Consider the following 14,564-nt stretch of genomic DNA (forward strand, 5'->3'; position numbering starts at 1 on the left):
AAGTGGTCAGGGCACCAAACCTGTCAGAGTTCAAGGAGCATCTGGATGACACTTTTAGTCATATGGGTTAGTTTTTGGTAATCCTTTGAGGAGCAGGGAGTTGGACTTCATGATTCTTATGGGTCCCTTCCAACATGAGACATTCCCTGATTCTATGATTCTGGGGTATGCTACTGGGAACTCTTGTCTAGCTTTAAAGTTTCAAACTTAATTTTGAAATGTTCTACAAGGAACAGATTAATTGCTTATGCTAAATAAGCAAATAGTTTATTTGCCTTCACTTAGAGTGAAAAATAAGAATTTTGCAGCTATGCTAACAATTCTCAGATAGTACTGCTCTGCCTGTTTGTCTAATGCCATCTGGTTTGATTTATTACACATTTTTGCAATGTGTACTTTGCTATAAAAGAATATAATTGACTGCTTTTATAATCCTGTCTTAATCATGTCTTTTTCTTTTCTTTTTTTTTTCCAGGTTATTAGTAAATGTTCATAATATTCATAAGTTCCAAGGAGAAATCTCCTAGTTTCTTGGTTTTTGCTGTATTGGTTTAAAGAAAAAAATATCACTGCAGTAAGTAGTTATTCTTATGTACAGTACAAGAAAAACAAGCTTAATTTTTGATTCCTTCTCTGTCTTCCCAAAATTACTTGTGGTTTTTAAAGATTTTGAAGAATCATGGGTCACCTGCAGTGTAAAATTAATAACAAACACAGATTAAAATAATATGCATTCAACCATACCTCTATGTGACTTGTTAAGAAAAGAACCCATACTGTCCTTGCCTCCATTGTACAGTGTACAGGTCAACTCTTCAGCAAAATTATCTCAAAGTTGCTCCAAACTCTTGTTGCCATAACACATACAAAGAACAGGACAAAGATTGCTCAACTGCTCTGCTGAAACAGCTGTATTTCCTATTGACTATGGCTTTGCTGGTTCTTTGATCTACTGATTTGCCTGTGTCCATCCCTTGTTTTATATTTGGGTAGTGCACCTCACAAACCTAAACTTACCTTATTTTCTTCTATTTGGACAACACTTGGGACAGTGAGGATCTAGTCCGCTACAGGAAAAACTAAAATTGCTCTACAGATTCTTATATAGGACCGTTGTAAAGTGGGTTTTGTTCCAAAACATAGGCTCATTAGCTCTAGAAAAGCTCAGTCTAGGAATTTCCTTTCCAAAGTGTTATCTGTACCATCAGTTTTGCCTTTCGCTTAGGAAGCAGGCACAACTACTTTTTAGAAGAATGTACTGCTACTTAGTGCTAAGACTACATTTTAAAATATACTTTAAAAAAAGGTTATGTCTTTACCACAATAGGAATAAATTTGTGAATGGGAATGAATTTTACTGAAGCCATTTTTAAGAGCCTTTGCTTTCTCTTACAGGTTGTATAAGTACCTGAACAGAATACTTCAGGGCATCATAAACACTGCCATGTCCCTAGGTGTTGAATCTTACATGTAGACCTACAAGTTAACTGAAGGATGTATAAAACTCCACGTGGGCAGAGAGGTCCCTTCAGACTTAGCATCTGAAAGATGCTTTGTTTGTTTTAGCAAGTACTTAAAATGTTTTTATGTCTTTGAAAGCAGCCTCCACCCCCTACCTGTATTGACAAGTCTGGTTTTGTCTATGCCAGTGGCCTATGAATAATTAACACAAGCACAGAAAGGGAACCTGTCCCCTTACAGTCACTCTTTGCAAAGTCCAGAATCCTTTCTTCAGTGTTTTCCAAGTGGCAGGTTCTGCAAAGTGTGTCTGGACACACTGCAGAGACCAAGTTTCTGCAACCATCCTTTGAAAAAAAACCATGGATCAGATCCTTCTTTTTACTCTAGCCTCAAATCCCAAACTGCCTATTACTCAGATCCTGAGATGCCTTTTATATTCCTGGAGAAACTAATTTCAAAAATGTAAAGAAAATACATACTGAAAGAGGCACAATAACTTCAGTTTTCATCCTTTGTTAATCAGACACCAGCCTGTTCCCCAAAACAGCATATGTACATTAATAGAAAACTTCAATTAAAAAAGTATATGTTTAAAAACAGATTTTATATATGCAATTTAAATATATGTATATGGTTTAATTGTAATACACCTGTATAATTTATAGCATATATATTTATATTATTTATAACAACACTTCAGTAACAACATGTAAATTACTAAACAACCTTAGGAGTCTGGACAGGGTTCCTCTGCCTCAGGTAGCATCCTGAATGTGAAAAAAAGACACTGACAGTCTCTTGATGCTTCTTTTCTAGGACAAGAAGTCTTGAATTCCTTTCTGCTCTACAACAGAGCAGTGAATTTCTGACCTAACTATAATAATAAGGTTCTACATGTTGGTGGTTAGAATGTGGAGGTGCTTCAGATAAAGTTATATTTTCAGTCCCATTTTTCCAAGGCAAGCAATGTCAGCCTTAGCATTTCATATCCACACTAGCATGTTAGGTGTATCAAAAACCTCACAGGCTGATGCCTTTGAGAAAACAAAACAATGTCTCCTTAATAAACCAAGGGTTTTTTTCAGTCTTGCTCCTTTTGTCTTAATCCCCAAACCCGCTTTTTAAACAGTGTGCATAGATCCCCCAAGCATGCAGAAAGCATGTGGCCAGCTGTAACCGATATAAAATATTCTATCTACCTAATTCTAACAAGATTAAGTCTATCTCTAGGAAGGGATTAAATCTCTGCAACTCATAACAAGTTTTTGTGGTAGAAACTGCACCAACTCAGCTTTGTGTAAAGCCAGCAGCAGTAGAAGACTACTACAAAAAACACTGTCCCTTTTGCCCCACAGACTCTACTAGCAAGAAACAGCTCTGAGAAGTGAGCACTCATGGAGCGTATTTTCTGGAAATGGTGCTTCTAATGCAAGTGAGGTGTGATGCCGCGATGGAGAGACGGGACGCTGCTTGATGCAAGCAAATGTCAATTTATTGTACACAATCACGAGTGCCCGCTTTAAACAGCTTGGTTCTTTAAGCTAAGCAATACATACTAGGCAATCCCTGACTGGTGGTTAACTACAAACAAAGGACACTTTAATAAGTGTTTACAGTCATCAATTAACAGCAAGGTGTTACCTCTCCTTGGTACCATCCTTGGCACCATCCTTCCCCCACTCCCCTGTCCTCTCTCGGCAGGACTCATCCTGTTGATTGTTGTCTACTCACATTCCTTGTCCTCCCAGGGTTCGTGACCTACAAGCTGGAGCACATTCCCCTCAGCTAACTGATTGCCACCCATGGCCCTGATTTCCAGTCCGTTCCTGCAGTGTGAGACTTTAGATGATTGTATGACCCTCCCTGTAAAAGCAACCTTTATGGATACTGAAGATCCTGACACAAGACCATGTCAATGTGGGGCAGCAGCACACGTAAGCGTATCTGCAGTGGTGACACTGCACTCTGCCTGGTTGACACAGCAGCAGTGCAGCCAGGAGATGACCTCCCTCCCCGTGTGCTCTCTGCAGGGACCTGGGCTAGCCCTGTCCCCTTCCTGACTGATTGCACGTCCCTGGGCATGGCCCTGCTGGTTTGTGAACATGTTGGTTACTGTCGTGGTTTAACCCCGGCCAGCAACCCAGCCCCACGCAGTCACTCACTCACTCCCCCTCACCCAAAGGGATGGGGAGGAGAATCAGAAAGGAATGTAAAACTCGGGGTTGAAATAAGAACAATTTAACAGGTAAAGCAAAAGCCACACATGAAAGCAAAGCAAAGCAAGGAATTCATCCACCACTTCCCATAGGCAGGCAGGTGCTCAGCCATCCCCAGGGGAGCTGGGCTCCATCACATGTGACAGGGGCTTGGGAAGACAAACGCCATCACTGCCCCTTCCTCCATTTATATACTCAGCATGACAACATATGGTACAGAACCTCTTTGGCTAGTTCAGGTCACCTGTCCCGGCTGTGCCCCATCCCAACACCCCGTGCCCCCCCAGCCCTCTCACCATCAGGGCCTGAGAAACCAAACCCCCTTGACTTAGTACAAACATCCCCAGCAACAACCAAACCCTCTGTGTGCTGTCAGCATTGCTCTCACACCACATCCACACCACAGCGCTGCTCCAGCTGCTCAGAGCAAAATTAACTCCATCCCAGCTGAAACCAGGACAGTTACGAAGCCGGCAAGGAGGCACAGAGAATAACTTTTGGGGCTGTCTCAAGTGTTGCAGAGTGAGCAGCTTTGCATCTTCATACAATCACTGTTGTGTTGAGCTGCCAGGCCACTATGGCTCATAAATCCATTTAAGAGCTGACACAGCCCAGGAAACACTCATCCTCTGTGTGATTTGGAATTCCAGTATTCTCACAGTGAGCTTTGCAGTGGGGTCCAGCAAGAGTTCTCACTTGGAATTCTTAAATGGACCTTCCACAATGCCTGGTATGGCAGGTAGACTTCTTCTGTGGCACAGTGGCACAGAGATCATATCTCATTTGACCCACTAGATCACTGCGACCTGCTGCATGTAACAACCCTTGTGTTAGATGCTGGAGCACATCACATGCTTCTGCCACATGGAGGTTCCAGGTTTGTATTTTATCTGGCAAGCGACGAAGATTTATATTGGCCTGAATAACTTGTCCTTGAAGATGTCTGTTCATTTCTGCCAATTGTAAATTTGTATTTGCAATACATTTAGAGTACAACTCCTTACTAGTTTTCTCCCATTTCCCCAGTGAACAGAATACAGAAATGAGTCTTCTAAGGTTGTTCGAATCTTTTGTTTCACAGGCGCAGTGCAGAAATTTACTGTGAACTACTCGTCATTGTTACTGTGGCTTTAAAGACATAGACTGAGACAAACCACTTGCTACCTTATGCAGTTCCTCCACTCTCCTTAAACGGCTGAGTTGTGTAAATCATGTCTCCTGTTTCCCCCACAGACTAGCCCTTCCACAGTGTCTCTGCAGAACTGAGTGCAACCACGCACTTGCACTATAAAAAGGTGTCATGATCTTTATGCAATATTTCAATCCAAAAGCATTGTAGGAAATCTCTGCATGTATCCGTAAAGAAGAAAACTGCTGTATTCACAGTGTCTATAAAATAAAAGCATACTCCCAAGAGCCATTAACAAACTTTTTACCATTCATAACTTCATTTTTTTCATACATAAGTAGAAGTAAAAAGTGTTTTCTTTTTTAAATCAGTGCTGTTTTGACATTTATACCAGGCCTAAACTTGACCCTAAAAGTTTACAAAGCATTAGAACATATAACCTCAAAATGTTTTCACTTGGAAAATTCTCCATTTATCAATAACATTGAAAATATTTATATTCATAGTATTTTTGAATGAAGTTATCTCAGAATTAAATCAGCCCTGGATAACTTTGAGTCACTTTGACCAATACAAGCTATAGCCAGAATAGTGCAGAAACCGAGATTCATTACATGGGGAACCTTCCCCTAATCTAGGTTCTGCATTAATTAATTTAATTCTATCGTGCCTGTTAGAAAAGATATATTTATCATACAAAATACATTAGTGTTACTATCTTTGTTGTAGCTTTTGGTGTCTAGTGCATATAAATTTGATATGTTATGCATATTACATGCAGACTGAAGCTCCCATTAACTTCCAGGTAGTATTTTGCTAGAATAATTGTTGACTAAACACTAAAGATCTTCCTGAGGTCATTTTTGCTTTCGATTAGTAGATTTTACAGGCATCAAGCACCTCTTGCTGTCATTTCTGTTTAAAAATGTGATTAGTGTTATCTGCCTTTTGCTTTAAGAGAATCAAAATCAAAAGTGTCAAAAATGATTTTTCAGAAAGTGACACGAATTGTTGCAGAATTGAAGATTAGTCTGAAGAACATACGTTTTTAGGATCATCACCATTGGTGCTAGACAATTGCTGTGCAAATATTCCCATGTCACATTGAGCATGCAACACTTGTAAGACTCATACTCCTGTACAGGGAGAAGAACAGTTCTTGTTGTAGTACCAGGAACTCATTAATTGAAAGTATTGTACAAAAAAGCCAAAGGATTCTGGATGAGATATGACATCTGTCTAAATGTTATGAAAGCTTATGCCGACCTCCACTTGAAAGGTCTATATGTCACCTTTCATAAAACCAATTTCCTGCATATAAGTTACCAATCAACAAATTTACAGCACGTCAGTGGGCAGCTCAAAAGTGATTTGCAGACATTCTGACTCTCCTTTTGCCAACGTAAGAGGCAATGAAGAATCACAAAGGGAGGAATAACCGTTGCTTTCTGGCTTACTCTGGTCGATGACTCCCATCCCATGCCAGTTTTCAGGCCCTATATTAAACCATATAGGGTATGATTAAGTGCTGAACTCTGAATTTGGGGTTTTGCTGTCTTCATAAAGTGCCTAAAAAAGCATGCTGCTGCCAATAAATTTCCTTCAAGATCTGCTTCTCCAGCAAAAATTGCTTAATCTTCTTAGCCATACTCTTGACTCCACACCTGCACCATCATTCTGATTTCCTTTACTCAAGCAGTTTGTCAAGCAATAAAGGTGCACACCACTGATATGTTTCTGGACAAAATATAACCCATGCTAGAATCTCAGATTTACTTCTAACTAGAATCCAGAGTTATTAACTGATTTCCTCTGTGTTTATCACAAACCCTCCTAGAGGACATTAAATGTTTGCTAATTGGATACAAGGCATAAACATTCTTGAAACACATGGGAGTCAGTATCTGGATCACAGTTTTGGCATATGTCCCTTTTTAGAGTTTCTCTACCTGCTGTATCACCATTTGTGTGTGGCACAGCTGTTTGGAAGCCCACTTTAGGTTAAGTGAATTATAGGCCACCTTCTGTTGGCTTGTCAACCTTACTGGTATCCCACACTGTCAGCATTACTTGTCCCAGCAGGATGTCCCAAAAGGAGGAAGCAAATTCCTTGCTACTTGTCATCTACAGGGTGGGGGTTTTTTTTTGTGGAATTTTAGGCCTATATCACCAGCATTCATGTACATTGAAAGCCATGTATGTTGTGAATGTCCTTCAGACAAGGCATAATAACAGCTTTTTCCTAACATTGCTGGTTTAGACTGCTTAAGTTTGGAAGTTTGAGTACACTCAACAAATTCATGATGAAGCAAAGATACTGAAGACATTTAGGAATAATAAAGAATTATTACACTGGCTAAGTTTATGTGCCCTAACAACTGTTTTATCATAAGGAAAAGTGAGAAAAGTCTATGGTGAATAAACAATTTATTAGGGAACGATCATGCAAACCCTTTCCTCCTTTTATTTCCTCTACATTCCCACAAACCATAAAAAAGGAGCATGCCTGAGACTAGGGTGTTACCAATCAGTGCAAACCCTTTTCAAACATTCATATTCAACGTGTAGAAATCAAAATCACTCGCCATGAGCTATTAGCGTATTCACTTATGTGGCTGGCACGGATATCTACTTTAATCACTGTCATAGTCCAAGCACTGTAAGCATTGCCTGGCACTAGCAGGAAGTTGCATTCGTGTGAGAAAGTTTATCCACTTTCCTGCTCCTTGAGGCTAGCAGAATAGCCAAGAAACACATTTAAAGCTCTAATTCTGTTATTTTGCAAGTGTTGGAGAAGCAGACCATATTAACTTTTAGACCATAATAGTTTTAATGCATTACTACCAGATCAAAATTTCAAATTGTAGTTCCCTGACTTTTACAGACTTTCTCAGCTACATTTGTTTAAGATCTTGAAATCATTTTAAATCAGAGTCCAGTCTCACCACTCTTTATTCTCCTGTTCAGAACTGACTAGTGATTAGAGGTCTTCTTAAAATGTATATTTGTAATGACCTGAGATAATTTTAAATATATTTGCAAAGAAAAGCATGCAGTATGAATACGTGACATGGGTAGCTATATATGTGTTGACCTTGTGTTTGGAAAGAGAATTTGTTCTGTTCACAGAGAACCACACTCTTTGCTGTTATTTGAAGCAATTTTAGATTATTGAGCTGATGGACAAACTGATTGTTTTGCATGCTTCAAGCTCCAGCCTTTTCACACAGCTGCAAGAAGCCACTTTGAATCCTAAACTGACATGCTTAATTGTAAATTATTGGTCTATTTTAGAAAGGCCTGTGATGTTTGAGCTGCTAGGTGGGCACTTTGTCAGAATCCTGTAGTAGAAACAGCACTTGTTGGAAATGTCAATGGAGCAAAGAACAGAGTACAATTTGTAGATACTTTGGACAGACCCTGAAAAAGCAAGCATGGATGTCACACGGAAGACTGAGGAAAAAGGAGGATAAGAGCCCCATTTGGGTTCTCTGTCATCATTTTAGATTTATGGATCAACACAATGCACTTTACAGTGAAGGGGTGAGCTTCCGTATAGCGCATTTAACTTGAGGACAAAAGACTCGCTTGTCATAGCTAACTTCCAAAGAACATGTTGAAGTAGCCAATGAAGCAACATGTCAAAATTGCTACTCTGGAAAATTATATAGTGATGCTGTAGAAATTCAGTGAGAAGTAATTTTCTGCGAGAGAAATAGGTCTGGTATAGCTGGTTTTAGTGTGACATACTTGCAGTGTATCAGTACAATGACAGTATTTTCAGCACTGGAAGGGATGCAATGAATAGATCACCAAGAAAATCATGCCACATGAATAATCTGCTTAATGACTTGAAGTTTCAAAGGACAAGCCTGTAAATTTGGTATGGGCTTAATTATAAGTGGTTTCATAACGAAACAATGAAACAAAGTGTACATGCTCATCTTTCTGGTTACATATTTCCTAGGTTTTTTGTAACTCCTTGTTGTCACCTAAAACTTGTATTTTCTAACTAATTTTAAAATAAATTCAGAACAGTTTTATGACTAAATGGCTGTCACCAAGAACTTGTAATATCCCTGCTTAATGTGTTTGACTTTTCTTTAATGAAGCTATGCATTTGATAATTGAAAGATTTTGATTACCAGAAAATGATCAGTAACTTTCCACAACAATAGTAGTGGGATGCATTAATTTTTTAAAACAAAACTCAAGACCTCACATTTTTTAAGCTATTATAAAAATCCATTATCTGAAATGGAGCTCTCAATATCAGTTTTCATGAAGGTTTGATAATGATTATATTGCAAAATATATTAATCATTATGAAAGCAATTACCCTGTGTCTGTAAAGTCATAGACTATACTCAAGGAAATTTGAAGTGCCCACGCAGAGAGAGCTATACTGTAAATTTTATTTCTCCAAAAGAAGCTGCTTATTCTATTAGGGAATCCTTTCAACTAAAACATAAAGCATAAAACATAAATGACAGTGATTCTGTAATTCATTTGTATGAATAATCACTGGGCTGCTGCTCCTGCAGCTCAGATTGTAGAATTAGGTTGCAGTGCTTCTCTAAAGTATTTCTCAGCAAAAACGTTATCAGGAACAGGAGTTTAAAATACCTCTGTGTTGTTCATAGATATGTTTAAGAAGTACATTCTCAAAACAAGCAAGGGACAAAGCAGCACTAAACCGAAATTTTAACATTTCTGTCTGTCCTGGTATTAGCAAGTTATACTGTTGATGTAAAGGTGTACAGTTTTCTGGTCCTATTCCTCTGCAATAGCCAGGGTACTATGTTCTTATGCACCCACTTTAGTAGGTTAGAGTGAAACCACAAAGGCTTCATCTGTATAAGTCAAGTAAAGAGTGCTAGGGAGCATACCCAGGAGCTCGGTCATCTATACAGCCTTTATCACATTTATAGTGCCACAGGCCTTTTTTGCACAGTTGTGAGATTTAGCAGCATTCCAAATAATTCCTGGGCATGGTTCAGGAGTTAGCGCTGGAACAGGAGCCTCTCTGGCAGCAGCCATCCTGGAGATGGGTGAATTCAGTACCATGGAAGAGGTAGTTCTGAGCCACCCCAGCTGCAAATAGTGACAGTCATGTTTAATTTAGTACTACAGGCAGCTGAGGTTTCTGTGGCTCTGCTGTGCTGACGCAGAGGTGTTTGCCTGGGCAGTGGGAGTGAGCCTGCAGGCACTGTGATGACTCCTGAGAACAAGTTAAATGTTCAGCACACGGCCTTGCTTTTCCTGTTGGCGTGCTTCGTAACTATTAAGCAGTTCTTCATCTTGGTCTAAATCTCTTCCTTGGCCCATGTGTTCTACTTCGGGCTGGATCTCTAGGGATACCTGAGAGCACTGCAGGTAACTGCAGCTCCTTTCCCTGTGCTAACAATGAGTCACTGAAGGAGCCATACCCTTTTAGACAGGGACCAGGATTTTTGCCTTGGCACAAGAGGCTTGCAACTGTAGCAAACAAGACTAGGTGAACTGCACACTAGTAGAAAACTTACAGATCTGCTTCTTTTCCTTTCTTTGGTTATTGCTTTTCTCAATACAACAAGAGGAAAAAAATTTATTTTCACAGTGGCCTTTGAAGCAAAACCAGTTCTTGAAAGTGATGTTGCCTTGAGATAAAGATTTAATGGGGACATTCTTTTCTGAACTTCGCTGTACAATTGCGTAGTGTTTTTCCCATGGTTTGCCTTTTCTTTCAGCATTCCTTAATATGGTTGCAGTGTAGACGATCACAATACTTCTAAACCACCTCAGCCAAGCAAAACTACTTTCCTATTTCCTCAATTAGTTTTCATAGGTAATTGTTTTGTGATCACAAGTTTGAATTTTTGCTGTTCATTTACACCAAAGTTGATAAAACATTTAAACATAAAATTCAGAAATAAGACATTGCAGTTTCCTGACATCTCAGCTCTACTATCTCAAAGATAAAATCTTCAGTATGTTTATTTTCAGGAAGTTTGACATGTTAATACCCAGAAAATACCTGTATATCTCTCTACAGTCTATCTCTATACCTGTCTATCTCTCTTAGACAACTGCAAGTCTGGGATTACTCTGGTACTTGTCAGTGAACAAAAGGCACAGTTATATATGGTACCAATGGGAAATCTGACTTAGACACAAAAACAACTAGGCTCAGCGCAAAGGCTGTTTCATCTTTTGGCTGACTGAAGCAATCAATAATATATTTTCTTCTTCAGTTTATTTCTTTGTCTGGTATGCTGTTGTGTCCTTGTGCTGACTGATCTGGTCAGTAGGGTCCTTAATTCAAGACTAAGTAGCAATGTCCTACCTTAATTATAAAACAAGAGGACTAAGCAGAAAGAACTAATTCACACTCTTCAACTTAAATTTAGGTATGGTCCAACATTCAAGAACCACCACAGTGCACTGAACACTTACCGCCACGTGACTGGGAAATTACCCAACATGTTACGGTCTCACAAAGGAGAACAAAACAAAGGCAGGGATGAGAATGTGACACTAACATTAAAGCGCCACGGCACAACCCCCTTATCAACCTCTTTTCTCCCACAGCCAGCTCAATGGCATCCACAGGGCTCACTCCAGTGCAACTGCGTCTGTCTTGTACTGGGAAACCCCAAACTGGACCTAGTGTCCGTACAGAGCCTCACCAGTGCCAGGAAGAGGGAAGCATCACCTCCTCACCTGGCTGCCTGTGCTCTCACTGGTACAGCCCAAGGCACATCTGGCTATTTATGCAAGGCATGGTGATGTCTCCTGTTTGCCTTGTCCACCACAACCCCCAGATCCTTTCCTGCAAAGCTGCCACCTTAGCAGCCAGCCGCAGCCTACCTTCATGCGTGGGGTTGTTGCATCTCAGACACAGGACTTTGCACTGCTGATCTTAAGGTCCAAGTTTAGATTAGGATCAAGTTCAAAGACTGATTCAGTGGCTATTTCTCCTCAGTATCATACAGGGGAGTGCTTGGATCCAAGGATCCAAGAACTGCAGCAGTGTCATGTGTTGGATGGACATTCAGCTGCTGTTGTGGGGAGGGGGAAGCAGCTGCATTCCAGTGCAGTTGCTTCAACTAATTGCCAAATACTGGAGACACAGGGTGAAAAATAACCCTGCAGTTTTGGCTGTGAGGAGCTGGTGTGAGTTAGCGAGCCTTCAAAGAATCAATGTCAAGAGAGTTTCTGTAACATATTCTAAACTTGTAGCTTTTGTTGTTTAAAGCTTAACACAACATGCTGTTGTATGTCTTGTACTGTGGTATCTTTCCCACAGTAATTTTTCTCTCACCAGTGGTTTCTTACCCCAGTCTTTCCCTTTCTCTTCCACCTTTTAATTCACTTAGAAAACAGAAACCATGTCCTTATCATCAAAATCCAGTTTTCTTTACAGTATGCCTTTTCCTATTCCCCTCATTTTAATATTATTATTAATTGTATTATCAGATACAATTAATCGTTTCATCAGAGAATAATATTAAAACCTTCTTAATTTTGAAGTGTGTTTGTCAGGTTCAGAAAACAACTGCATATCTTTTAATTCTGAGGTTCAAAGAAGTCTGAACAAAACAACCAACCAACTCATCATAAAAAGTGTAACTTGCAATTCACCATGCCTTCTCCAGTCCTACTTATGAAAATAATGTAAAACTGGATTACTCCTGAATTGAGCCCAAAGAGTTTTGATGAGGCAAACAGGTCAGATGTCAGAGGTAAAAAGGATCCCAGAAGAGTAGCCACATACCCCTACATACTGTGTGACACAAACGTGATGAAATTCTGTTTCAGTGAGAAAGTTTCATGAAGAATCTGTAAGAAGTTCCTTGTCTGGTTTCTTCCTTACAGGGGCAGAAGGAAGAATATTTAATCCTCTGTTATCACCTGCTAGCTCACCTGCTCCTAGGCTGGCCCTATGACAGCATCCCTCTCCTTTTTGCTGCACTCATTCCTGCGCTACTCAGGTTCTCTTCAGTGCCTTGTTCCCTGTGTGGTATCAGCATCTCTTCAGCTCTGCATCAACAGCTATCTGACAGGTCACCTTTCCTTCCTTCTATTTCCATTACTGATTAGACATTTTTAAAGGTCCATTTGTTCTGTTTCAGCTACTAACAGCCTGATCAGGATAGCTGTGCAGTATGCTATTAACAGCTTAAACACTACCACTAAACTGTGGATTATTTTGTGTGTGTGTTTAAACATTATTGCTTGACTGCTACATCCACTTACTGTGACATTAGTTGTTAAAGATAAGCATATGAACAATTTGATGATGCATTGAGAAAGATAGTTGGGGTTCATCTGTGAACTTGCACTGAAAATGTGGAATGACGTCTGTCATCCAAGGTGAATATGCAAATTACTTCTGCTAAGTAGGAGAAGCGACCAAAATACTAGGCTGATTCTTGAGAGGACGGGGTGATCAACAAAGCAAAGAATCTGTTCTGTGCTTGATTGGGGTTTTTTTGTTGTGCTTTTTGTTTGTTTATTTTTGAACTTAGAATTAAGGCATGTTTTCATTATAACAGCTCGCAGAGGTCCATCAAAAAGAAGTCAAGGACTATGCTTATTCTCCATTTACCAACTTTGAGTTCCTGCCCAGAGGTGATCTACACAGCTGAAAACTATCTCACTCTAGGACCAAACTGGTGTACTTTGGTGTTTGTCCTTGTTTTGGGTCCAGACTTTTTGGCAAATTGTTTGAGAAATAGCTTTTTGCATTCTGTAAAAACTGATAGAAAAGCACATACACTAGAGGGCAAAGCTCTGTCAAATCTGTGTGGTATTAAGCCTACAGTAAATAACAAGTAGCATTAGACTCAAGCAGCGTAACACACTGAAGAGACAAGATATTATGAAAATAAATGTTAATGAGATCGATGTTTAGTTCTCTAACCAACTGAATGAATCCTTTGCTAGCAATCATTAAGTATTGCTAAAACACGCATTCAAAGAGAGCTCGATGAGGTCAGGAATTATTGCTAGGGTTAATATCAGGTTAAAAATGGATGTAGTCCACAGCAACCTACAGCAGAGTTCAGCGTGTGACACAGTGGTTGGATAGAGAATCAGGATGCTGGGGTTGTGTCCTTCATGTGAGCCACACTGCATCTTTTATGTGCAGCTTTCCATCCTACATGGGAAATTCCACTTCTAACAAAGTATTTCTAATCTAGTTATTTATCCAGAACCTTGTACTGGGTTTGGCTGGGGCAGAGTGACTGTTCATCCCAGAGCCCGCGTGGGGCTGGTGGGGTCTGTGCTGGGAACAGCGCTGAGCACACAGGGCTGTTCCAGTCGCTGCTGAGCGGGGCTTGCACAGAGCCAAGGGCTTTGCTGCGCCTCACCCCACCCCACCCCACCAGCGAGCGGGCTGGGGGGCACCAGGAGCTGGCAGGGGACACGGCCGGGACAGCTGAGCCCAGCTGGCCCCAGGGACGGCCCCGACCATCCGGCGTCACGCTCAGCATGTAAAGCTGGGGAAGCAGAAGGAAGGGGGGGCGCTGGCAGGGATGGCGTTTGTCTGCCCAAGCCCCCGTCACCGTGATGGAGCCCGGCTGCCCTGGGGATGGCTGAGCACCTGCCTGCCCTGGGCAGCGGTGGGTGAACTCCTGGGTTTGCTTTGCTGCTGTGCGCGGCTTCTGCTTTGCCTCTTAACGTGTCTTTGTCTCAGCCCAGGTGTGGGGAATGAGCAAGTGGCTGGGTGGGCTGAGCTGCCTACTGGGGTGAAACCATGACAATCCTGTAAA

The 14,564-nt window shown here is 40.7% G+C and overlaps 1 long non-coding RNA gene across 3 annotated transcripts in view; it reads right to left on the reverse strand.

Annotated features, from left to right (window-relative positions):
* The window catches only part of LOC308067642, a 52,987-nt gene that overhangs the window by 7,751 nt on the left and 30,672 nt on the right, over nucleotides 1–14,564 (reverse strand). The window contains exon 3 of one of the 3 annotated variants that reach the window (XR_013929685.1): nucleotides 13,397–13,537. The exons of the other annotated variants lie outside the window; for them this stretch is intronic. This is a non-coding gene — a long non-coding RNA (uncharacterized lncRNA). The remainder of the gene's footprint in view (nucleotides 1–13,396; nucleotides 13,538–14,564) is intronic. 3 annotated transcript variants of the gene reach the window in all.

This window comes from Falco punctatus (assembly GCF_963210335.1).
Source record: "Falco punctatus genome assembly, chromosome: 7".
NCBI lineage: Eukaryota > Metazoa > Chordata > Aves > Falconiformes > Falconidae > Falco > Falco punctatus.